The 15,357-nt window shown below is 47.6% G+C and overlaps 1 protein-coding gene across 6 annotated transcripts in view; it reads right to left on the bottom strand.

Moving 5' to 3' along the window:
• Positions 1–15,357, bottom strand: part of PDE8A (phosphodiesterase 8A) — a 2,267,087-nt gene that overhangs the window by 655,758 nt on the left and 1,595,972 nt on the right. The gene's annotated exons all lie outside the window — the stretch shown is intronic.

The following is a 15,357-nucleotide window of genomic DNA, read 5'->3' as shown; positions in this document are numbered from 1 at the left end:
TACTCATTTTAAAATAATTTTTAACGGTCGCAGATGTCATATAGATATTAGAGATTACATTACAACACTGTGTACTTACCTGGAGTGCATCAACCCAGTACTAGTCAATAACAGTCAGTTACAACAACACAATGAACCACACACAGACTATACATATCAGAGAAGATGTTAGATTTCGCCATAAACAGTGAATGAAGGCTGACTATTAACAGCTTACTCATATTTGAACAGTAAAACCTTTCTATAATATGGTGGTAAAATTGTCGGTCGCAAAATTTGATTTATAGAGATACATAAAGACAGACGACACAACCCAGGTTGCAGCATAAACTTTTATGTCTCAAGGCTTCACATAATGCAAATCATAGTGCTACTGCAATGAGACTGGTGGACCCCTGAATATCACGGTTCACAACAAAAGCATCAACATGAAGAATTCACATTAGGTGAACATTTCCTTGTAAAAAATGGACTTTCCCTGGGGACAGCTCAGTTAAAAATCAAACTGTAGTTTTAACTCACAATACCTTCAATTGATATTTCGTGAGCCTGGGACCAACACGACTTATATTCCAGCAGACACAGATAGTGCTGTGGATAAGTGTGACAAAAAAAACGCTACTGTCTCAGCACACCATGGAGTGGTTACAAATAAGAATTTTTGTCACCACATACACTAGGAGAGAATGGGATGGAGAAACATCTTTACAGATGCATGGCACTAATTCAGACAAATATTCTTCACAGAGATCTGGAGAAGGGCTGACTGACAGCGGGGCAAAAAGGTAATGCTCAATTCTAATCTGCTCACATGACATATTAAGTGCTGTCTTATAGACTTTGAGACGTCCCTGGAAAATAAAGATCTCCATTTTTTAATTTTTGGTTGAAAAGCAGTGTATACTACCTTACAAAACGTTAGACTAATATTACGTATACATACATTAAAGAGAAAATAATTATTAAATCCATAACCTACGATGAAATAAAACTCTAAAAATCACCCCCCTCTAGCACCTCAGACGTTCAGACTCAAACAAACACAGACCTAAATAAAACCTGGGCAACTCAGACGTTCAGACTCAAACCAAACACAGACCTAAATCAAACCTGGGCAACTTGAGTCTAAGAACCTAAGTTCCTTAACAGTGCTACTCCTAGCTCATGGTCCATAGTTTATTCCACCACTGCAGAAAGTGGGGATCTCTATTTTGAATTAAGCTGCTAGACTTTACCCACTGTCAAAGATGTTATCACACTTATTTTAAGAGGCTGTAAATAGCTGGAGTGGTGAGTGATTTGCAGTCAAATTATTGTTTAGAGCTAGCAAAAAATGTTCCCGCCTTGTGAAGACCGTTTTGCTCTGGGAATATAATGCTAAAAATAATTCCCAAGATTTCTGACAAATGCAAGGGAAATGCAAATTCTTCAGTAACCCAAAATCAGGAGAGCAAAACATTCGGTCACTTGTGGCAAGCTCTGTGTGTCAGACATTCTGGTGATTCCAAAGGTACCCAAAGCCTGTAGATTCCCCAAGAGGGAACTGAGACACTAGCCAAAATATAGCTCAACGTTGTTTTTATGAAAATAAGGGGGAAAAACTGATGTGCAATAAATAATATGTTTTTTTCTAAAATTGGCATAAACAAAAGGTTTGCTGTGCTAAAATCACCATCTTCTGAGCTTTCAGGAACAAGCAGAGGTGTATGAAAACAGTTTGTATCCCAGTTATGGCACTTTCTAAGAGGTAGTCCATTTCTTTCTCCAAATGTTTGTGGTTTCAGCTTACTAGCAGTTTGTGGTGGAAACAGGTGTGAAACCCATGGATAATCCCAGATAGCTGTACATTTCTGAAGCACAGATAACATTTTGAATTCAGTTAGGGGTCATTTGTGTAAATCACTAAAAGTTTTGCCAAAGAAACAAACTAATAAAAAAAAATGTAAAAAATTAAAATGAGGGGGGCGTGGCTAGCAGCCGACGAAGATGGCCGCAGCCTAGCAGAGCTCCGAGACCGGCAAAGTCTCTCCCCATCAATCCTGACATAAATCCACCGACCCGTCGCCATCCGAGCCCAGGAATGGGCACCGGAACTCTGCAGTAGTCATCGCTGCCAATCTCAGCTCGCGACAAAAATCCTGAAGAAGGAAACGCCGTGTGAAGAGTCCGCGGCCTCTGTGCCAATACTGAGCCAGGACCTTGCAAAGACACGACGCGGCTGGCGAGGAGGAGAGAGACGGGGAGCTGCGCGGTGGAAAGTCGCTGGGGACCCAGGGCCGTGACATCTACAATAATGTGTATGGAACCGGCAGATTAACGACAGGACACAGAAGGGCTCCGGTGGACGACCGCACGGATAAGTGCGAAAAGTGGCATGGCACCGGTGAGTCACGAGGGAACCGGCCGGAGCTAGGGAGGCCATAATGGAAAGGGGCACTGGCAAACTAAAACCTCTGTTGTGGCAAACTGGGGAGCAATACACTGACCCGAACAAACAAAGCGCTGTGTGGGAAGACCGAAACCTGAGAACATCCAGGAGCCGGGTGCAGCGTAAATACACAGTGTGCATGTCAAAGAACCGGCGGCGGAGGATAAGGAGTGGCGCTGCGAGGTGCCGACGCGAACCTAGAACTGGGACACATGAGGCGGCGTACGGAGTCTGAATCTCGGGGGAAAAATAGACAGACTACAGCGTGCTGCCGCCCGACCAAGAAATAATTACAGGCGGGGCCCAAATTCTGACGGCCCGATCTGAAAAGGCCTACATACGCTGGTGGCGATCCAACATTCACACAGGGACGAGAAGCGCATTATCGAGGGTGAAGCGGCTTAACCCAGCGCCAAGGATACAAATACGGGCTGAGTGGGACCAAAGAGTGGCCTAAAAGAAACCCGCAAAAGTATCACCCATAAGTAACACCATACTATCGAAGCTTCCAGGTGGTAAATCTACACCACAGACCCTAATCCCCATCGGCTGTAGGTAGTGGGAAAACCGAAAGGCCGTTCGTGGACGCTACTTATGCAGTCAGGTAGTGGTGATTACTGCCTACCCAAAGACAGCATTGGGAGACCCACCAAGCACTCCTGCCATCATGGGAGGGATAGGCCAACGCACAAAGCAATTGAACAAATTAGAAAAATATGCCTACCGAGGCGAACAGCCACCGGCCACAGGGTTGCAAACGAGCAGCGAAGATGGCTCTCAGTCCAAGGCCCCTAAGGAAATAACGTTACAGGACATAATGCTTACCCTGAACCAGATGCAAACATCGATTGGCACTATATACACTGACATCACGTTGCTACAGGCGGATGTTTCTAAAATCAGCACCAGACTGACAGAGGTTAAATCCACGATGGTGGCGCTCTCCACCGATACAGCGACATTGCAGCGACAAGTTTGAAAACTGGAACAGGCACACAAACAAATGGAAGCTAAGTTGGATGACCAGGAAGGCCGCTCCAGATGCAATAATGTTCGCCTGGTGGGAGTACCTGAAAGTGTGAAACGGCCAGACCTCGACCTCTTTGTGGAAAAAATTATTAAGACCAAACTGCAACCACGTGGACTGTCCAGTTTCTTCTCGGTGGAACGGGCACAACAAGTGCCGGGCGGATGGCCCTGACCGGGCGCCCCACCCAGGCCTATACTCGCATGCATGTTTAACTTTCGCGACCGGGACGCAATTCTACAAGCGGCCCATATTGCGCCCCCAAATACAGGTGAAAAACAGCACAGTGATGATGTACCCGGACAACACGGCGATTGTAACGAGGCAACGACGGGACTTCATGGAAGTGAAAAAAGAACTGCGCAGTCGCAACCTAAAATATGCAATGCTCTTCCCGGCGAAATTGAGAGTAGAGGCAGAAGGAAAAACATGTTTTTTTACATCGCCACAGGAGACCCACGACTGGCTAGAGGGATGGAAAAAGGCCGCAGAGCCCAGACGACAAGGACAAAGAAATAGACAGCTACCAGGGAGATTGGGAGAATCAACAGCGCTAGAAGAAGGGGCCACTACTGAGGTTGCGTCGCACAACATGACAAGAGACTTAGATTAAGATTGAATTTGCCAGGACAGTGGAATAACCGTGGGACGGCCCCCACAAGGACGAAGGCCTGCCGACCTGACTGCAGTAATGTTGTTGGTAGACGCAGCATGGATTTAGACTCAAGGAACATGCGCACTGATCCACTGGTCCCTATGGGTGATGGGGCCAACGTCACTGAACAATATATGTCAAGGCGTGGACATAACGCTGGACTAAGGGAGAGACTCGAAGTGGTCTTAAGCAGCCCCCCCCTCACGCATGTACAATTTTCTGGGGAATAAGCACTCTGCTAAATTGGGGTGGCGGGTAGTTCAAAGTCCTTTGTGCAGGGAAGCAGGGATGTGGGAGGGAGAAAGGGTTCAGTTCAGGGGGTTTACGTTTGATCATGTTCTGATGCACACGACGAGAAACGACAGCATGCGACTTAGATACAAGACATACATATTATACGACACCTTCAACCTTACGCTCCATGACAGTGACAGACTCCAAGATTCCGGACGCTAAAGTAAGGCCCGCTCCCCTCACGGTACTATCCTGGAATCCTAATGGGTTAGGGGATAAGATAAGAGGGGCCTGGTTCTTCAGTATATGAAATGAAAGGGACCAGCAGTGGCACTGATACAAGAAACGCATCTGATGGGCTCAGCATGTAGGGCCCTGGACAGGTGGGGTTATAAAATGGGAGGTACACTCGGAATTCACTTCAGGCTCCAGGGGTGTGGGAATCCTGACCCAGAAGCGTTACCCCTTGATACTGACTGGATCCTGGACAGATGATCAAGGGAGATTTGCCGCAATCTCATGTCAATGGGAAGGGAGACACTACAACATGGTCTCGGTTTATATTCCACCTGCACTGCATCAATGTACCCTCCCAGCGCTGGGGAAATTTCTGTTATTGCTCCCTCAGGGTGAACTTATCATAGGGGGGCACTTTACACCACAATCGATGCTACCATAGATAGAAAATCCCCAGGGACTCCAATGGCACAGATCTCAAGCAAAATGACTTTGTAAACGCGATCGAACTCACGGATGTCTGGAGAGCGAGGCGCCCTGGAGAACGCCAATATACCTTTCACTCAGGGGCACACAATAGGCTTTCTAGAATAGATTACATATTTACACTGGCAGCAGGGATGGAAAGGGTACAAGAGGTGGCACATCTGCCCAGGGGCATATCAGACCACTCACCAGTACGGATCACTTACACATCCTATGTCCCGGGGAGAGACAGACTTTTTCCGCTCTACCCTGGCTACTTGAAAAACAAAGTGATTAGGAAGGGCCTGATTACTACCACCAAACAATATTTCGCTGAGAACATACACTCAGTGCCCGCGCCAATGACACTGTGGGAGGGATATAAAACAGTTCTACGTGGCCAGGCGATTTCACTGGTGACAAATTACAAAAAGGAGCAACAAAACACCAGATCCACACATTAGAGCACCAGTTAGCATGTGCCGAGACAGACCACACCACAAATATCACTGACGAGACAACGCATTGACTGCATCTAGCCCAACAAGAATATAAGGCCTACATATGGGAGGAGACAAAATCCAAACGCACGAACACGCAACATACGCTTTATGAACACGGTGATAAGGCAGGCAAGCGCCTGGCATGGCTAGATAAAAAAGAAAGAGCTAATAGATGGATAGCCCAGCTGCAGACATAACAGGGAATCACGATCTCAGATCCCTAACAAATTGTGGACACATTAGCGACTCATTATGAAACAATAGACACACTATTGGCCACTAACACTGTGGAGGAATATTTAGCATTCTTAAAAGACATTAAAATGCCAACACTAGACCACGGGGCCGCACAGTCTTTAGACGCAGATCTGACCAAAGATGAGCTCATACGAGCGATCAAAACCCTACATACAGGTAAGGCCATAGGACCAAATGGTATTCCAGTAGAATTCTACAAAAGGACGGCCACCACTCTCGTGCCACACTTACTTCATATGTACGAGGACAGCAGAAAGCAAGGGGAACTCCCTAGAGACCAGCACCTGGCCACGATAATCGCTATACATAAACTCGGAACACCGCCACAAGACTGCATGTCCTACAGACCGATATCCCTCATAAATGCAGAGGCAAAGATACTTGCAAAAGCGCTAGCATTACAATTACAACCATAAACCCAGACCAATCGGGATTCATGCAGAACGGTAATACGGCATTAAATCTCAGGAGACTGCACAATGTGATGGCGCGTAGATCCACTAGAGATGAAGAAGCCATAATTATGTCCCTGGATGCACGAATGGCATTTGACATGGTGGAATGGCAGTTTCTTTTTGCAGTCCTTCACCACCTAGGATTTGTCCCCAAGTTGTGTCAATGGGTAAAACTGCTCTATACTAAACCCATCGCACAAGCGGTGGCGAATGGGCGCATCTCGGCTGATTTCTCCCTGGGTAAAGGAACAAGGCAGGGCTGCCCACTGTCGCCACTCCTATTTGCCATAGTACTAGAGCCACTGGCGGCATGGATACGACAAGACCCGGTAATCCGCGGACTCAAATGGGCCATGGGGTGGGAAGATCGCATTTCGCTCTATGCAGACGATGTGTTGCTGGATTTAGCTTCACCTGCACGCTCACTTAATTGCCTTTTAGACATCTGTACGGCATACGGATAGGTATCGGGTTACACAATAAACTGGGCGAAGTCGCTAATTTTTATATTACATGGCCCCCCGCGACTCCTGTGTAACTGCGACAAACAAATAGTTGACAAGGGGTTTAAGTATTTAGGAATCTACATAACGCACCAAGACAAGCTTTTTAAGGAAGAAAATATTATGAAACCCCTGACATGCTTTCTCCGAGATGTTAGCCACTGGCGATCCTTACCACTCTCATTACTGGGTAGGGAAGCCCTCTTTAAGATGATGGCGCTCCCCAGATTCCTCTATGCCTTACAGAACACACCATTCCCGGTCCCCCCGGCCTATTTTGTAGCGATCAGCCTTGAAGTAAATAAATTGCTATGGGATGGCAGGTCCACCCGTAAAGCCACACGCAAACTGATAAAGAGCTGGTACGACAGGGAGATTGCCCTTCCTAATATAAGCGCATTCTACTGGGTGGTCCCAACTTGCAGTGCTAAATCAATGGCTGCACTCACCACAAGAGGATCCGGCCTATCGCATGGACAGACATCTCTTTGGAGTAGATGGGATGATGAGGGCACTCTACAATCATACCAGAAAAATGTCCCTGGCAGGACCTACTGCACATACAGTTAAGACATGGCATGAGGCACAACGGGAATTAGGGTGGAAGGGGGTCACGACACAGGCAACACCACTATGGGACACAAAAAAGTTGAGGAAGTTGCGTAATACCAAAGTATTCCGGCAATGGGACCAGATCGGCATTTCGAAGGTTGGTGACTTGTGGAAAAAGGGTGAGGTTATTCCATTCACACAATTGCAAAACACTTATGGACTATCGACGACGGAAACGTTTGGATATATACAGATCGAACATGCACTCAAGGCACTGATCCCGCCAGGCTCGCAACTACCGGAGTCTTCACCTCTGGAAGACCGGTTACTCACAGATCATATGACAAAGAAAGCCATCTCATAAACATATAGAAAAATAATAAATAACCATCTAGACCCCACAACGACCCTTAAAACAAGATGGGAGGACGATATAGGAGAGTTAGACGAAGAAGACTGGCAAGAAGCAATAGCATCCCCTAAAGAGGTGGCGATCCCTTGTAGGCTAAAACTAATACAATTGAAGGTGCTACCCCGCACCTACTACACAAGAACACTGCTACACAAACTGGGCAGGACGGACACCCCACTTTGCCTGCGACAACGTGGCGCACTGGGCACGTTTTGGCATACAATCTGGCACTGCACAGAAATCACAACATACTGGGAAGTAATCATGCGTATGATATCAGAGGTGACTGGGGTGACGGTTCAGCCGGAACCTAAGAGGTGTCTGCTTAACATTTGGGAGCCCACAGACCTTAACCATGCGGCTTGGGATTGGGCGACATTGTGCATGGTAATAGCAAGGAGAAATATAGCGCAGCCCTGGGGATCCAGACTGATCCCGACCCTTAGACGCTGGTCCCAGGATATGTACAGTGTAATGATAGCAGAATAACCTGTATACCTGCATAGAAGATGCCCTAAAATGTGGACCCAGGTGTGGGGAGGATGAAATAGATACCGAGGCAATATCTGTGAACCCCCGCAAGAGAAATCACAGTTCGAGGATAGTGAATGATTATCTATTTGGATTAAAATGTTACATGGTACGATGGATCCTGACATGCGTGAGGTAGAGGGTGCAAAAGAAAACCCCTGAAAATGTACTGTTGAATCTAACAAAATGATACCAGAATACTATGGTCTTGTAATATGTTGTATGCACAAGTGAATATACAAAATGATGCTTCATTGTATAATAACAGCAAATGGTAATAAAAAGTAAAAAAAAGAAAAAATTAAAATGAGCCGGAAAATACAACTGTTTGTGACAACTTTTTTATTGGTACCTACTTGTCACAATGACGTGTTTACAAAAGTTATATAATATCACGCCCAATACACCCTTCTGGTTGAGCGGATATATACGGTTCGTAGGTCCTCCAAAAGGACGTAATACCCACAGCCAAAAACGGAGTTGCACTTTTCAATGATTTTCCATTGTGTAGCTAGTATATGGCAATTCATATGGTAAAATGTAAAGAAAGACAGATGGGTATGAAGGAAGCCTATCCATTTCTGAAATGTGCACAAAATAGTGAGTTTAGTAACAGTGGTTATTTGTACATCACTGAGTTTGGGAATACCCATACTATGTGATTCAAAAGGATTTTGCAAAACGTCTTCTTGCACGCTGGCTTACATGAAAATACAGAGAAATCCAATTGGTTGTAACTATTCTGTGTTTCCACACATCTCCCGATAAAAACTATGACCACCTGTGTGGATTGGCAAAGCCACCATGACAGTAAAGGGCCCAAAACTCAACATGGACAGATCGATTTTTTCCACTGAAAACAGACTGTCTTTTGGCAATGTGGATAGCTGTGGAGTTTGGGCCTGGACTTGGATGCCACCCACAGAAACCTACCAAACCCAGGCATTGCTAAAAACTATACACCTGGGGAAATCCAGGGTGCTGTGACTTGCATATCTGTCGTGTTTTCCTTAACCAGAAGCCCTTACAAATCTCAACCTTTGAGGAAAGAAAGTACACATTATACTCACATTTCTGTGAGGAAAAAGTTCAGGAATCTAAGGGGAACCACGCATCTTCCACCACCCAGCATTCCCACAAGTCTCCCAATAAAAAATGGTATTTCACTTGTGTGGGTAGGCCAAGCACCCACTACAGGAAAGGGCTCAAAACACAACATGGAGAGATCAAATTTTCCACTCAAAACCAACCCTTTTTTGCAATGTGGGTAGCTGTGGTTTTTGACCCTGGGCTCGGTTGTCACATAAGGATGCCTACCAAATGCAGGCATTTCAAAAACAAGACACCTGGGAGAGTCGCAATGGTGCACCTCATGTGGATCCCACTACATTTTCATACCCACAATGCCTAGCAAACATCAAACCTTCCTAAAATCGCATATTTTCCTTACATTTCTGTAATGTGAACTTCCAGAATCAGTAGAAATCCACAAAATTCCTACCACCCAGTGTTCCCCACTTAACCCTATAAAAACGCTACCACACTTGTGTGGCAAGGCCTTGTGCCCACACATGAATGGATATTTCTTATAATTCTCTAAGAATGCTTAGAGCCTCATTATTTTTATCCTCAAGCAGGTCTTCCAAAAACTGAGCTAGGTCAGTTCCAATCTATCAAAGAAATCTAAAATTGCTAGAACGTTTGCAGCTCTGATGGCTGTTGCGTCATAGCAGACACCCTTTTTCCAACATTCTCAAGGCATCTACCTTCTCTTTTGTGCAAGAGGCAGAAGGATTCCTCAAACCTTTTTGCACTGACACAGAGTCTGACATATTAAATAGGTTTGTGTAATATATGGTGCTTTATACTTTAAAAGCCTATGGACCATTGCTGAAACCAGAGCCAAATTCTGCATAGCCCAAGGTCTTCATTTCAAATCTGATTGATAATAGGAATTAATCTGTCTCACTTATTTGGTATGCTGTTGAAGTCTTACAAAAGCCAGTCTACATCTTCGGGTGATAGTGGTGAATCAAACCGTTTAGAAGTCTTTTCAATAAGAGCGTGAAATCCTGTTATATCAGTAGGTGGCGAGTACATGGGCGCTGGTGCTAGGCAATCCGGTGATGGAGCCAATATCCATTGCAATCAGAATTTCTTGGCAATGAGTATCTTGTGTCATTATCAGAAATAAAACCAGCATGAGTTGGTCTAAGAGTCATAGCAGTGGTACATGGTATTTTAGCTGTAGATACATCCTCAGAAACTGGTTCTTCATGTAGAAGATCAGCAGGTACCCTCTGCAGAGTATGACTCTACTTCGGCACACTGATGGAAAACCCCAGCAAATGCAGGAGGTCGGCCGCAGCCTGGAGGTGGGAGACAACTGCCTGGGGCGAGCCCGCCTTCAAGAACCAGTCGTCGAGATAGGGGAAGACTGGAACCCGTCATCTGCGCAGATGAGCTGCGACCACTGCCATCACTTTCGGGAACACCCGATGGGTGATGGGAAGGCCGAAGGGGAGCACGGCAAACTAAAACTGCTCTTGGCCTACTGTGAACCGCAGGTAACGCCGGTGGGCCGGCAGGACGGGGATATGAAAATATGTGTCCTGCAAGTCTAAAGCTACCATCCAGTCTCCAGGGTCGAGGGCAGCCAAGACCTGAGCCAGAGTCAACATCTTGAACTTCTCCTTCCGGAGGAAGCGGTTGACGTTCCTGAGGTCCAAGATGGTGCACAGGCCCCCTTTCTCCTTCTTGGGGACCAGAAAGTAGTGGGAATAACAACCACATCCTACTTCTCGCCCAGGAACACGCTCGATGGCCCCCTTGGCCAAGAGGGCCGTGACTTCCTGCTGGAGAAGCGCAAAATGGTCCCCCGACATGCGGTGGAACTGGAGGTGGCATGGCTGGAGGGGCAGACTCGAAGGGGAGGGAGTAGCCCCTTCGGACGATTCGCAACACCCACCTGTCCGAGGTAACGGAACGCCAGTGGGGGAGGTGATAGCGAATCCTGCCACCCACTGGCGTGGGGTGTGCCCCAAAGCTCAGAGTAGGAAGGCTTCGAGGCAGATGCTGCGGGAGCAGAGGTGGACTGACCTGCACGCTGGCCCCTGTCCCGCCGCGCCGTAAATCACATCCGCGGCCACGCTGAGGTTGGATCTGCGCAGGCTTCTGGCTGATCGAACAAGTCGGGGCGCCCCTTCCGTTGCCACGAAAGGAACGAAAACCAGACGTGGCTGGGCACGTGTTGGAGAGACCCAAGGACTTGGCCATAGCACGGGAGTCCTTAAAACACTCCAGCGCACTATCTGCCTTATCACCAAACAGGCGAGTACCATCAAAGGGCATGTCCATAAGAGAACTCTGAACATCCCCTGAAAACCCAGTGGACCGCAACCAGGCGTGGCGACGGAGGGCCACTATTGTGGAAATCGCCCTACCCGGTGTGTCCGCGGTGTCCAGTCCACACCAGATGACAAACTTTTCTGCATCTTTCCCCTCAGCAAGAGCTTGGGAAAGCACTGTCCGGACCTCCTCCGGACACTGAGGATGCACCTGCGCAACCGTGTCCCACACAGCGTGGGAGTAGCGGCCCAAGAGGCATGCGGTGTTCACTGATCGCAGCCCCAAGCTGGCAGAAGAAAATAGTTTCTTGCCAAACTGTTCCAGCTTCTTGGATTCTTTATCCGGTGGGGCGGTTGGGAATGCGCTTTGGGAAGTGGAGGACTAAATGACCAGGCTCTCTGAAGTTGGGTGGGTTGTCAAAAAAGCAGGATGACCCGCGGCCGGACGATAACGCCTGGCTATGTTTTTATCCACGGGAACTCCCGTTGCTGGTCTAGACAAGGTGCCCATCAATAAGTCAGTTAACACCTCATTGAATGGCAGCAGGGGCTCCATAGAGCTTGCCGTCGGCTGAAGTACTTCAGTGAGGAGATTAGTTTTGAGGGTCACCGTAGGCAGGTAAAGGTCAAGGGCCTCAGCCACTCTACGGAGCACCATAGTGCATGCGGCGCCCTCCACCATAGCCACAGCAGGAGGAGAAAGAAAACCAGGTTTAGAGGAGAGGTCAAGGCCACCTGCATCCTCCAACTCTTCTGTCCATTCCTGTTCGGACAGGCCCTGCCATGCGAGAGCGTCCTCAGACCCCTCCCAGTCATCCCCGTCCTCCACTGCCCGTGGAACAGGCTGCGGCGGCGGGGGAGGGACAGGGGAATAAAAAGGGTCCAACAGCACTGGGAACGGAGCCGGTCGGCGCCGATCCGGCTCCGTTTCCCAATTAGGGTCCCAACTAGGGCCAAAATTGTCTCGGAAACTGGGCAAGGACAGTGGTGGAACGAACGGAACCCACTGCGGCACCAGAAACGGAGCCGTGGGCGGCGCTGGGGCTTGAGCTGCCGGCAGAGGTCCTTGCGGCGCCGGGACTGGAGCTGCGGGCGGAGGACCTTGCGGCACCGGAGCCCTAGGCCTGTTAAGGCGGTCTATGACAGCAAGGAAAGCTTGCACCTGGGCAGAACTCCCCGACTGACCCAGATAAGGTGGGTAGGCTGCGGGACTCAGGATCTAAAGGAGCCGCGGGGGAGGTACCCCTGGCACCCTCGTCCGTGTCCGGAGACCGACGGGGGGACGTCGGGGAGCGAAAATGCTTCTTCGACTTCTTCTTATGACATCTCTTACCAGATTCGGAGTGTGAAGACTTTGACCCCGTGGAGCGATGATGATGGCTCCGTGGTCGGTCCCTCGATCAACCCCTGGAGTTCAAAAGGCACGAAGACGACTGTCGGACATTCAGCAGCTTACGGGACCGCTCCTGTAAGGCCTTCGGAGCCATGGCCCGACAGTCGGAACATGACCGAGAGTTATGGTCGCGCTCCAGACAGTAGAGACAGACGCCATGGGGGTCGGCCACCGACATCGTACAGCGACAGGCCACGCAGGATTTAAACCCAGGCATCCCTACGTGGCACCAGGAGTCAAAGACTGAAAATTTAAAGACAAAAAAGTCTCAAAAGTTAGTCAAAAAGTGACTAGGGTACGTGCTCTAACCGGATCTGCGCTTGCTGGTGCGGAAAAAGAAAGAACTGACATCAGCGTGCATGGGTGGCGCCTAAGTAGTCTCCGTGACGTCATCTCGGCGCAAACGACGCCAGCGACGGACACAGAGCTGCAAAACGCCACCTTCCGACGTGCAAGGGTACTGCTGACAAAAACTTTGCGGATCCAGTCTGACTCCTGGGGATATTCTAAGGTAAGGAATCTATCACCAATGTGTCTCTTTCAGATATGAAGGACGGTGGCCTCTTAGGGTGTGGTCTTCAAACTGATTGTTTCTGAATGGTTGAAATTTGGTTCCAGGCGATGTTTCATATGAAAACGCTACCGTAATGTTAAATGTGGGACTCCCAACACGAGAGCGGGCATGATTCTAGCATGTGAATCTATGAAAGATCATCCAATATGGAATAACGTGTTCTTCTGATGGATGCATCAACCTGCAGAGGTGCCACTTAGTGAAACAACAGCTAAACATGACTACAAGGTGATGGATCTGAGAATAGTGTCATACCAAAACATCTTTTAACAAGGACATTGAAAAATTAGTTTTCCCATGAAGCAGAGTGTCAAGGCTGTCATTTCTTGTGAAGGTGTGCAGCAAAGAACACATCGAAGCCTGACAGAAATCCAGAACTTCCAGCACCTCTGAACAATGGAGTGGAAGCTGCTTTTGCCCTCATGGAACATGCTCTGATGCCTTCAGTTAGCTTGGCCAGGGCACAGCATAATTTGAGTATCTTGCAGTCTGACACTTAGGGACTGTATTTTGTCGCATGGTTTTCATAGTGCTTTCCACACCACTTACAAGGGTTAAAGCGCTTAGTATGCAGAGGTGACAAGAATGTAAGCAGAGTGATGGCGTATCCTGAATGAAACAATCACACTAATTTAGGCAGGAAAGAGGCCAACATCCAAATCACCAACTAGTCTGGAAAGAAAGAGGTTAAGGTAGGTTGGACAAAAAGAGCTTGACGACAACTGGTGATGACAAACAGGAAGATGGGCTTCACAGTAAGAAGTCTCATAGAATAGCTATCCATCAGATCAAAGGTTGTGCCCACAAAAAAAGGTAAGGCCTCAAATCAAATCCGATAGCGCCATGATAAATGACAGATGGGGAAAATATATGAGCCAGCTATTTAAAAACAAGTCTTAGCAAAACCAAAAGGCCTCACTACTGTTAAAGAAGCAATGGCATTCATATTCTTATTACCTTTAAAAGCTGTAATCATTTTTTTCCCAATTCAGGTTGAAGTACCTTTGATCAGTACTAAAGACAAAACCACATGGTCTGGCTAATAACTGAAAGTCCCTCCTCATTGATTTGTGAGTTTATGTGAGTTTTATCGTGAATGGGAAAGTTGGTGATTGCAGGAATATTTTGAATGAGTGGACAAACAGATGCTTCCATCCATCCTCTCACTCATCATCACTCTTTTTGCACATTCATAGACTCCTTTTTCATTTCATACACCCATTGACTCATTACTAAATTTACCCAATCGAGATGGCAGGGTGGAGGGGCGCAGAAGTGAAACACCGGACTGGCTAACATAGCTAGGCATCAGTCAACGGCTCAGCAAATCCAATACAGTTTATCGATGGCTCAGCCAAAGTGCTAGGACTTCAGGAGGGCAGCAATGTAGGAAACCAGGTCCCAGAGGAAGAGAAAACTAAAGGACTGGTGACAAAGCCACTATGTTACAGGAGTGTAGACAGGTAATTATTTGCAGTCAAGTACTCCCTGGGGCTACTCCCGTTCCACTGAGTGCGAAGGGGCCCGTGGCATGTGGGTGCCACAGCCTGCAGCTTCTGCCCTCATATATTAGGAGCATTGCGGAGTCTCGGGTTTCACCTGTCCTCAAATCAGCTTACTGGAGGATAGGTAGTGAGACTGGAGATGGATTTTTTGCTTCTCCCTGATAAGTTTCTTCTGGATGCCAAGAGGACAGAAAAGAAGAAAACATGGGGCAGAGCATACTGAGCATACTGAGTGTTTTGCTGGACAACATAAAAGACACAAGTATTGGAAAAGCCAA

Source organism: Triturus cristatus, chromosome 3_1 (genome assembly GCF_964204655.1).
Source record: "Triturus cristatus chromosome 3_1, aTriCri1.1, whole genome shotgun sequence".
In the NCBI taxonomy this organism is placed as follows: domain Eukaryota; kingdom Metazoa; phylum Chordata; class Amphibia; order Caudata; family Salamandridae; genus Triturus; species Triturus cristatus.
This window is presented reverse-complemented; position numbering and strand designations above follow the sequence as displayed.